We start from the raw sequence: 12,120 nt of genomic DNA on the forward strand, positions 1-12,120 counted from the left end.
AGGTGTAGGAGCGTGCTGGCTAGTGCCGGTAGCTGGAGAAGGATCGTGTGATGCGTTTCTGGAGTTAAGCTGCACCAAAGATCATTTCCAATGTCTCGTTAGCATTATGACACTCAAATGTTAAGACTAGCAAGTAATGTCCATTCAAATTAAACTCACCGTGGTCCCAGGAGCAATCACTGGCATCGGCGGAGCGGTCTGACCGGTCTTCTCGCACACAGACTGCACATTTGGTTTTGACGACTCAGTCATACTAGTTAGTAATGAGACAAACACTACATGAATGTTTTGGCTAATCTGCAGAAGAAACTTACCACAAGGAGCTCGTACATGGCCCTTGCCTGCATGTCATTCCGTGCCCTCTCCTCCTCCATCATTTTTGTCGTCCTCTCCTCCAACTCCTGCTGCCTCTCCGCCGCCTCCGCCAGAAGTTTCTCCGTTCTATCTCTCTCACTCTGTATGGCAGCCTGCAACACCACTCACATGACCATTTGTAATCATTGATGGAAGCGTAGACAATGTAATGGAGAAAGATAGATGAGTATGTATCACTAACCTTGATGGCGAGTTGCACTGGCCGTACACGAGGCCTTATCTCACGAGCGGAGCTCGACTGGCGCGCCTTGATCTCCGGGAGAGTGCTAGGACAACAGATAAGTCCATCTCCAATGGCTATGGAGCCATGGGACCTCCCGCCACCAGATATCATCACCAGCTCTGGATCAATGGGACCCTGGCTCGGGTTAAAGTCCTCCCCTTTCCTCGTCTTCCCCTCATCTCTATATCTCACGAGCTTGTTGTGGGAGGAGATGTTCGTGAAGTTGTTTGCATCATCGAGGTCAGACTGAGATAAAGCCTTGACTTTCTTGAAAGAGGCAGTGTGGGCCATGGCATACAGGTCGTACACCTCTGGCACCTTATCCACCTTATTGTGGCGTGCCTGAAAGAGAGAAACAATGTAAATTAGTAATTAAAGGGCTCAAGCTAGCATGATGAATGAATTGCATGAATCATGAAGCAAACCACATACCCAGTTGCGCCCGAACTGATATAAGTTGGAGCTGCCTTGATGGTGTGGCACACCTTCCATTTGGGCACGTTTGTCCTTGGCCTCCTTGTGGAGGGCTAGCCATTCCTTTGAGCACCACTCATTGACCAACACCTCCCAACAATCCATCCGATCCGCACACCATCTCGGAGGCGCCTAAGTTAGCAAATAGAAACTTGAGCGCTACGGCTAAGAATTACTAAATGAAGGAACTTAAGTAGAAGGCCTTAAGAATTACCTTCATGTACTGCTCCTTACTCAGGAACTTATCGCGGCACGCCGGCTTGGTCTTCTTGATACCACACAAGGCGTACTAGTCTCGAACAGCCTGCACCATAGCCTCGTGCCGTAAGTTCTGTAGTAGGCGCTTGCAGACGTTCTCGATAACATGTGTCGCGTCCTCCTCGTATCCCTCCTCACACCTGTAGAATGTCTGCAATCAAATGAGAAAATATTGATTAGTACAATTAATAACTAGCTAGTTGAAGATTTTTAAATGTGTAAAGGATAAATTACCCAGAACTTTCTGATCACCATGTCTGCCCTCATGTCGCACAAGACACCGTCGATAATCTCATCCGGCGGGGCCGGGGCAGCCACGTAGTGCTCCCAGCTCAATCCAAGCTCTGGAAGCCGACCCTCACCAGGCAACGTGACAAACCCCGGGAAGTTTTGCCGGCAAAGAACTCCAAGGACGGAGTTGGGCCGGCGGACACTATGATGGTTGTCCCAACCCCTGCAGCATGACAAGGCCAACGCATTAGTTATTTGAAGAAACGTGAATGCAGAAGGTACAAAAATATTAAATGCACTTACGTACCTCTCCCCATCAGGGAAAATCAACCACCTCTGCTCGCGGGTCGCCGGCACGGACGGGAGCCGTGTAGCACCACGCTGGTAGACGGTGCCCGCCTCCTCCTCAAGATCAGTCGGCTCCCCGCCATCATCAGCATGGCCACTCGGCTCCTCGGGCTGATCCGGCCAGGTACCCCATCCGGACGTGTGCTCCTCCGGGGTCTCGTGGGCCGAACTCCCGTGGGCCGAAGGCCAGTCCACCCAAGGCTCGTGGGCCGAAGACCCATGGACTGGAGGCCCGTGGACCGGAGCCCGTGTAGCCTCCTCCTCGGACGAGTCCACCCTAGCAGTCACGTGCTCGGGTGAAACAGCTGGGGGTGGCGGCGAGGAAGGCGCCGTAGCAGTCACCCTACCTCCTCTCCCGTGACCACGTGCCCCACCTCCTCTCTTCCTACCTCGTCCCCTGCTGGGCACCGCGGTCGACGAAGAAGGGCCCGGCGGTGTCGCCATACTATCCAGCAACGCTCGGCGGAGAGGTGCGTCTGGAATGGAAGACCTCAGACCACGCGCCGACGAAGAAGGGGCCTTGGCGCGCTCCCGACCAGTGCCCACCATCTTTCAACACCTGCCATGACAAACAGTAAATGAAATTAGTACAACATAAAAAAAAGACCGACATGAATAATAATATGTGTATCACTTAAGTGTATCATCATCAAGTACAACATAAAAAAATTTAATACCTGACACTACTAATAATCTCGATCAGTATCATCAATAAATGCATAATCATCATCATCACTATAATCAATGACGGGCTCATAGGGTTCAGTGGCATCAACATGAGGAAGGCCACCTTGACGTAATCGGTCAAGCAATGACAGGTCATCCACAGGAGTAACCCCTTCTTGTTCCGGCTCTTCTTGTTCCTCCTCTGGGGTGATGTCGGATTCACTGTCGCTGTCTACTTCAATGTTTTGGGGTGAAGTATAGCGGTTCTTGAAATGCTTTTTGGAAAGACGTGTCTCTTGGAAGAATTCTCCTTCATATGTGTCTGGGTTAATGTGAGGTTCATAATCCTCTTCCTTTCGGGGAGATAGTCTAGCACGTGGCGGCACTTCATAAACGACATCCCAACCTTTCAGATTTGGATTAGTTTGGTAGGCCCATGGTAGATAGAATACTTGGGTCGCCTGTTGAGCCGTAATATAGACATCAGGAACATCTAAATGGGTGCTTTGGTTGATTTCAACTAGCCCTATATGTTCATGAGTCCTTCTAGTCTCCTTCGGCTGAAACCAATAACATTTGAAGACTACGACATTCGGTGGGTTTTCACCATAGAATAGAAGCTCATAAATTGCTTCAACTCTCCCATAATACTCGGTTCCTCCTTCGCCGATAGCAGATACACAACAATTTGTAGACTTTCGGTCGGCCATAGATAGCTCTTTGCCATAGGTACGAAAGCGATACCCGTTGATGTCGTATTTGTCAAATGAACGGACCTTATAGTCAAAACCATTAGCAACTTGTCTCAATTCGGCGTCCATAGACTCTAAATTAGCCTACAAGTTTAATATGAAAGGATTGTTGCATTACGCACAAATTAGCGAATGAAATGCAATTGTCTAATAGAGATTACCGTTTGTTTGAACCAAGAGATGAAACCGGGATAGCCGCCATCCTTTTGGATCACCGCTCCATACGAGAATAAGGCGACGTATCGACTGTATGAAATATCCAGGAATAAGAGCAGTTGAAAGGAAATAGAAGTTGCGAAACTATGTACTGAGAACTTACTCGATGTACGGCCGCACTTCTATCAGGTTGGTGAAGATATACAACGAAATGGTCCGCCATTGTTCGTTATCCAAAGATACTGGATTTGAAACACTGGCTGGTGCGAGATTCCCTTTGAATAGGCTAAGGTTGGATCCACCCTTTTTAGGGTCTTCAGCATTGTATCGATGCTTCGGATTATGCAAATGACGATTTTTGGCTTCGTAGTGTGCTGTCACGAAGTTTGCCGCCTCCTCAGTGATGAATGCCTCAGCCATCGATGCTTCAATTCTACGTTTATTTTTACATTTTTGTCGAAGCATCTTCTGCATCCTCTCAGTTGGGTAGCACCAACGATTTTGGACGGCCCCCCCAATCTTGCCTCGGTCGGGAGATGCAAAATCAAATGTTGCATTGGATTAAAGAAGCCCGGTGGAAAAAACTTCTCTAACTTGCAGATCAACTCCGGCGCCAACTCTTCCATTTCTTCTAGCACGCCAGGCGATAGTTCTTTCGCACAAAGAACACGGAAGAAATAGCTGAGTTCTGCCAGTACTAGCCATTCATCCTCAGGGATGAAGCCACGCAACATCACCGTCATTACCCGCTCAATCCATATGTGCCAATCATGACTCTTGAGACCAAATATCTTCAATTTATCAAGACTGGCTCCCCTCTTTAGATTCGCTGCATACCCATCAGGGAACATCAACTGCATTTTCACCCACAAGATAATTTCCCTCATAGCCGGCCTTCCAAGATTGAACCATGCCTTTGGCTTCGTCCAGTTCTGCTTTCCTTTCGGTTCTTTCATGTTTTGTAACGGCCTATCACATAGCGCCTCCAGATTGACTCTAGCCTTAGTATTATCCTTTGACTTCCCATATATGCCGAACAATGTACCAAAAAGTGCCTCGGCGATATTCTTCTCAGTGTGCATCACGTCCATGTTGTGTGGGCAAAGGAGGTCTTTGAAGTAAGGCAGATCCCATAAGCATGTTTTGTGAGTCCAGGCGTGCTTAGAATTATACCCCTTGAAGTACCCTGGACGCTCTGGATCTGGCTCGAGAGCGTTTAACTGATCCAGGGTCTATTGGCCTGTCAATGCAGGTGGTGCAGAGTTTTTGACAACTCTACCTCTGATGAAGTTCTTCTTGTCTTTCCTGAACTGATGGCGTGGATTCAGGAACTGTCTATGCATGTCGAAGCAAGAAAACTTGCGACCGGCCTGAAGCCAACGAAACTCAAGAGCTCCCTTGCATGTGGGGCATGGGAACCTTCCATGCACACACCAGCCAACGAATAGCGCATACGCCGGCAAGTCATGCGTCGAGTACATGTACCAGACACGCATTATGTAGTTCCGTTGCTATAGGCGTCGTATGTCTTGAACCCATTATCCCAGGCTTCTTGCAATTCGTCCTTAAGCGGCTGCATGTACCCATTCATATTTTTCCCCGGATAGTTGGGCCCAGGAATTATCAACGTCAGGAAAATGTTCTTTCTTTGCATAATCTGTCCGGGGGGGAGATTGAGTGGAAAGACAAATACGGGGCAACAAATGTATTGGGCTGCCGTCATACCAAACACACTGAACCCATCCGTGCTGATGCCGACTCGAGGATGCCTCGGATCTGTCGCTTTGTCACCATGTAATTCATCAAACTTTTTCCACGCAACACCATCCGATGTGTGTACAATCATCAGATTCCCATCTGCATCTAGTTCGGTTCTTTTGCCCGTTTTGTGCCATGACATCTGTCTGGCCGTCTCTTCGACCATGAAAAGACGTTGAAGTCTTGGTACGATTGGCATATACCGAAGAACACTAACGGGGATTTTGGTCTGTGTCTTCTCACTCATACCGTTGTCTACCACAACATACCTGGAAGACTTGCAAATGGGACAATAGTTCAAGTCCGCATAGTCAAGCCTAAACAAGACACATCCTTTCTCACAGGCATGTATCTTATCATAGCGCATCTTCAGTACACAGAGGATTTTGTCTGACTGGTACAGGTTTGCAGGCATTACATGGCCTTTGGGTAGAAAGCGTCCAAATACTGTCATCATTGCATCGTAGCATTCTCTGCCCAAGTTGAACTGAGCCTTCAGAGCCATTACTTGTGAGATGGCATCCAACTGACAAAGCTCAGTGTGCTCATGGAGCGGACCTTTTGAAGACCCCAACATTTCATTGAAGGCCTTTGCAGATTCCTCCATCTCCTCGTCTGATTCCCGAGCATCATCGAAGTCTTGCACCATGTTTTCCATCCCGGTACCATGCTCGTCAGTGCGACGACGATCCACCTCAGCTCGGTCACGTTGGGCAGACTCACCATGAAATGTCCACACCGTATAATCGGGCATAAAACCACTCTTCTGCAGGTGTTTGCCCATTTCAGCCTCTGTCCTCTTTTCCCAATTGCCGCACCGTAAACAGGGGCACCAGGTTTTCCTCTGGCCATTTGCAAATGCGGCTCGCACAAACCCCTTGGTTTTTGTGAACCATTCAGTGCTCCATTTGGTCTGACCAGTGTGACCGGTGTACATCCACGCACGATCACTCATCTTGACTTTCAGAGCTACTAGACACACAACAAATATATATATATATATAATTCACCATGTATATATTCATCAGTTGATCTACTTTGTCAATTTTATTACGTCCATGCAACCTACACTCTAATAGGTAATGATAGGTCCTAATCCCACCCGAGTATGTTTAGATTGGGTTCATTTTCCCTTGCTATGCTCCGGATCCTACGCAAAATTTCGGCAGCACCTCCCCGCTGTTCTCCCGATACACGTCTCTGCAATAAACAGAGAGGATGTGTACCCGAAGAACAACAGGGGAGGCACTGACGAAATTTGTGCGTCGGATCCGGAGCAAAGCATATGGGAAAACGAACCCAATCTAAACATACTCAGGCTGTCCATGGATAGCGTTGGACAATTCGAAAGAATCAAGGTTATAAATATGCAAATGCATGCATATTTATAACTATGATGCTTTCGAACGGGAGACACATATTGGTTACGCATACTGACGATTCAAGACACATATATAGCTAGCTATCAAGTTTCATCGGAATAGATCAAATAATTAATGGGGGAGGAGGACATGTCATTTGTGCTCACCCACGAACGAAGGGGCAGAGCTTGTCAAACGCACGGCGAGGTCGTCGAACACCAAACCTCGCAGCGATGAAACAACTGCACATTTAAAACTACCCGATCAACACAATTATATATGATGTTTTTCATAACAAAATCGAAAAATATATGACCTAACTAATAATTCACAAATATATGACCCCGTCGTCCTCTGGAAGGCCAAAGAACACCTTTTCGGGAGGTGTCGGGGGTCGGGGTGTCGTGTCGGGGTGCCGTTTCGGGGTCGGGGTCGGGGTCTCGGGGTCGGGGTGTCGTGTCGGTGTCGGGGTCAGGGTGTCGGGTCAGGCTCAGGGTCAGGGTGTCGGGGTCGGGGTCGGGGTCGGGGTCGGGGTCGGGGTCAGGGTGCCGTGTCGGTGTCGGGGTCGGGGTGTCGCGGTCGGGGTCGGGGTCGGGGTGTCGCGGTCGGGGTCTAGGGGTCGGGGTGTCGTGTCGGGGTGCCGGGTCGGGGTGCCGTGTCAGGTCGGGGTTTTTTTCCTCTTTTTTTCCTTTTCTTCTTCTTCCTCTTCTTCCTTTTCTTCCCTTTCTTCCTTTTTTTTCCTTCTTCTTCTTCTTCTTCTTCTTCTTCTTCCTCCTTTCCTTTTTCCTCTTCTTCTTCTCCTCCTCTCCTCTTTTTTCTTCTTCTTCTTCCTCTTCTTCTGTTTTCTTCTCCTCCTCCTCCTCTTCTTCTTCCTTTCCTTTTTCCTCTTCTTCTTCTCCTCCTCTCCTCTTTTTTTCTTCTTCTTCTTCTTTCCTCAAACTAAACTAAACCTAAAACTAAACCTAAATCTAAAACTAAAACTAAAACTAAATCTTAACTAAACATAAACCTAAAATTAAAAAAATAGAAAAAAGGAAAAAACTAAATCTAAACCTAAAACTAAACTAAAACTAAACCTAAAACTAAACCTAAAACTAAAACTAAAACTAAATCTAAACTAAACATAAACCTAAAACTAAAAAAACAGAAAAAAGGAAAAAAAGAGGAGGTAGAGCTCACCTGGGGCAGGGCCGGTGGAGGAGGGGGCGGGGCGGCCTGGGGCGGCGGCGCCGGGCCCGGGGCGGTGGGGCACGGGGGGGCCGGGGTGCGGCGGCGCCGAGACGGTAGGGCGGCGGGGGCGACGGGGCGGGTGGCCGGTGGGGCGCCGGGTGTTGGGGCGACGGCGCCGGGCGGCAGTGGCGACGGGGCGGGGGGCCGGTGGGGCGGCGGGGTGGTGGGGCGACCGGGCGGCGGCGAGTGGTGGGGGCGGCGGAGCGCGTGTGAAGAGCAGGGAGAAACAGGGCGGGGTGGGGCGCGGCCGTTCACGTTAGATATGTTAAGTCTTTGTCGTCCGCCCCCTTTGCCGTCCGCTTTTTTGCTCTTTGCCGTCTCCTAGCAGACGGCAAAGAGGGGGGCCGTTAAGTTTTTTTTAAGCAGCTCGTCAGTGGGGCCGCCTCCCTCTTTGCCGTCAGCTAGCCGACGGCAAAGAATCTTTGTCGTCAGCTAGCGGACGGCAAAGAACTGGCTGATGGCAAAGAAAGTCTTTGCCATCAGCCAGTTCTTTACCGTCAGCTTTTGGGTAGCTGATGGCAAAGAGCTTCATTGCCTTCTGCTAGCAGACGGCAAAGAGCTGGCAGATGGCAAAGTAGCTGATTCCAGTAGTGATGGCGACCCCGGCGGTAGGATGCCAGACAGTGAGAGCGAGGAAGCAATCAAGGAAGCGGCTATAGCTTAGGAAGGAAGGAAGGAAGGAGGAAACATGGTAAATGTGACTTGTGGTCGGGAAGAAAAGGGGGTGGGGAAGGGGGGAGGGGGTGGGGGTTGATATTTTGGCGGTAGGCAAATTTTTTGGAAATGTGGAGGGAAACTTAGCGCGTGGTGCCGCCGGACCATTCACTTTGAACGATTGTGTGCATCACAAACGATCTTCTGATTTACGTGCATGGGATGAGTTTGATAATTCATATTTTGGTGGAAATTTCTCCGGGTACGTCATTGCATAATTTAACACCGCTTGCTAATTTGGGCACACAAAAGAGCATACAGCAGACCGACCACACTTACTGAATAGAGCAATTTTAGTAATTAAACAGAGCCAGTTGACCTAAACATTGTCTGACAAAAGACCAGCATTAAAAACAAAGCCTAAGTACGCATAATTTTAAAAAATCCGCTGCCGCGCCAAACCTATGCATCGCCGGTGTGAGATGAGACGTCGATGACTTGTCCTAGCGACATGCCGCCATTGGTGGACTCTGCGTCCCCCCTGCTGAAGTCGACCGCGTCCTCGTCCTCGTCGCCGCCCTCAAGGTTGTAGTACTCATAGTAGTGGCTGCGCCAGAGCTTGCGTTGGTACTCCGCCGCCAATTCCTCGACGGACACAATCTTCTCTACCTCGACCTCGGCCACAGGCAACTCCTCATCCCAGCGCTCCTCGATCTCCGCAGCCTGCTCCATCTCCAGGTCCCGCTCGGCGACCTCATGAGGAAGCAGGTGCTACATGGCCACCGCTGCCTTTTCGGACAAGGGTTGTATGCTGGATTCCGAGGTGGCATGGATTATCTAGCGTGTGCATCCTCGATCTTGGCGTGTATGGCCTCGACCCGGGCTAGGGCGACATTTGCACCACGGACGACAGCTCGAGCACTCTCAGTGTTTGCGGACGCCATGGCAGCAGCAGCTGCAGCCGTCTCGGCTGCTGCAGCTGCCCTGTCGGTTGCCACAGACGCCCTCTCGGCAGAAGCGGCCGCGCTCGATGCGGATACGGCGGCAGTCTCGGCGTTGGTGGCGGCGCTCTCGGCGCAGGCGGCGGCGCTCAGGGGGACGCGACCATCTTACGGTCCTTCACAAAGCGTTTCCATGGTGTCATCTTTGCAAGAAGTGGGTGCGGGAATGGGGACCGGGTTTCGTGGATTCGGGGGTTGGCGGCACTGGAGCAGATGAGCCGGCGAAGCTTAAGGAGGAAGACTTAAATAGACCCTGATAGTTTCATCACAAACAGTTCCTACAAAACAACATTGTGTGATGTTGTAGATATTTTTTATTAGAAGTGAAAGACGAATTTGGAGTAAAGTGGCAACGACAGGTGTTTTAAATGTACATGAAAATTTGTAGTACTAATACAACTGTCATGTCAAATTTTGGAAAATTTCAGGGTCATTTGACCTTTTAAGACATTTAAGTGATTTTCTAGCCATTTAATGACCGTAATTGAAATTTTAACTACACGTACATGCAACAGCTAACCATAACGGTTTGAAAAGACATATTTTGTGTTCTTGTGTGCGATTTAATTCCATGTGCAGTAAATTATAAGGAATTTTCAAACATATTGGTCTAACGGCCATGACACAATTAAGCATGGAGTGCCATGGCATTTAAATTCCAAAAAATAAAAAAAATCCAAAACACATGAAACCTTGGTTGATGTAATGTCATGCCACCAAGATGTTGTGGTAAAAAATTTGGCATGTGTGACGAAAGTTTGGACACACACCCTCACAAACCGGAGCAACTCACTAGAAGGCTCGTGGTTCCGAGAGGGAACAATGCATGTTTGATGACGAACGGGAGATAGCTTCCTCTTATGGCCTTCAATTTTTTCTATGTGTAACATGCACTAATACAACTGTCATGTGAAAATTTGGAAAATTTCAGGGGTCATTTGACCTTTTGAAGATATTTAAGTGATTTTCTAGCCATTTAATGACCGTAATTCAAATTTGAACTACATCTACATGCAACGGCTAACCATAACGGTTCAAAAAAATCATACTTGCGTACTTGTGAGCGAGTTAATTCCATGTGCAGTAAATTAGATGGAACTTTCAAACATGGACACATGCATATGTATGCATGGAGTGCCATGGCATTTAAATTCCAAAAAATTAAAAATGATCAGAAAAACATGAAACCTTGATTGATGTAATGTCATGCCACCAAGATGATGTAATGCCATGGCATGTTTGACGAAAGTTTGGAGAGGGAACAATGCATGTTTGATGACGAACTGGAGATAGTTTCCTCTTACGGCCTTCAATTGTTTTCTACGATTTACATGCACTACTACAACTGTCATGTGAAATTTTTGAAAATTCTAGGGGTCATTTGATCTTTTAAAGACATTTAAGTGATTTTCTAGCCATTTAATGACTGTAATTCAAATTTGAACTACATCTACATGCAACAGCTAACCATGACGGTTTGAAAAATCATATTCGTGTACTAGTGTGCGAGTTAATTCCATGTGTAGTAAATTAGAAGGAATTTTCAAATATATTAGTCTCAGGGTGTCACATCCCTAGTTCAGGCCTTGCCTGCCTTTGCTTTACCTCCATACATCATGTCTAAATTTTATGAAACTTTGAAATGGGGGCTGATAAACCCTAGCAGCAAATGAAATTCAACTAGGGTCCAAATAAAATCATTTTCACTGAACCCAAAATGCCCTTCTAAAATGTTCATCATCTTTGCCTTGGTCTAGAACTTATGACAAAAATGGTGCAAACTTTTCTAGGACAACAGTGGCTTTGAGCAGTTTCATGATTTTTGAGTTAGCTTTAGTATTTTAATTAAAGCCCTAAAGTTACAGAAGAATTAGAAAACAGAAATAAAAAGAAAACAGACTTACCTGGCCAAACTTACCTGGCACCCACCAACCGGTCCGGTACTGTAGCTGGCCGGCCTAGCCCACCAGGGGCTGCTCCCTGTCGTCTTCCTCCCTGGACAGAAGGACAGGCGCGTGGTCGCCGTGCGCATGCATGCGCTGCGCCACCTCCTGCTTGCTGCCGACCGCCTGGAGCTGCCTAAGGACGCCATGCACTCTCTCGCGGCTTCCTCGACCGCTTGCTCGTCCCCTCCCCTCTCTGACTCTCTCTCCCGTGACCGTACGTACGCACCCGAGACCGCCGACGAGAACCACCACGGCCACAGCTACCCCCTCGCCCCTCTGCTATGCCCACGAGCTTCGCGCCGTCTTCCTCATCATCTCCACCGAGCAAAGCCAGCCGGGACATGCTGTAGCATCGTCATCGCCATCGTCGTCCACCTCGGGAGCTAGTCACCGCCGACGTCGATTCACCGCCGACAGGACGTCCCCGAGCCCGCTAACCATCCCTGCAGCTCCGCGGTGAGCCGCTGACCCGATTCCCCATTGCCCCATCATCCCTAGCATCCTGTAGCTGCCGTACCCATGAGCTCCGAAGCTTGCTGCCGTCAGGCCTCATCCCCGCCCCGGCCAGAGCTAGCTATGACTGCAACCGAGCACTGCAACATGCTCAGAACGCCGTCAGGAGCCTAGCACACTCACCCGTTGCTCCTGCCGTGCGCTGCAGCGTTGTTTTCGCCGACGCCCGATCTC

The sequence above is a fragment of the Aegilops tauschii genome, chromosome 4 (assembly GCF_002575655.3).
Source record: "Aegilops tauschii subsp. strangulata cultivar AL8/78 chromosome 4, Aet v6.0, whole genome shotgun sequence".
Taxonomy (NCBI): Eukaryota; Viridiplantae; Streptophyta; class Magnoliopsida; order Poales; family Poaceae; genus Aegilops; species Aegilops tauschii.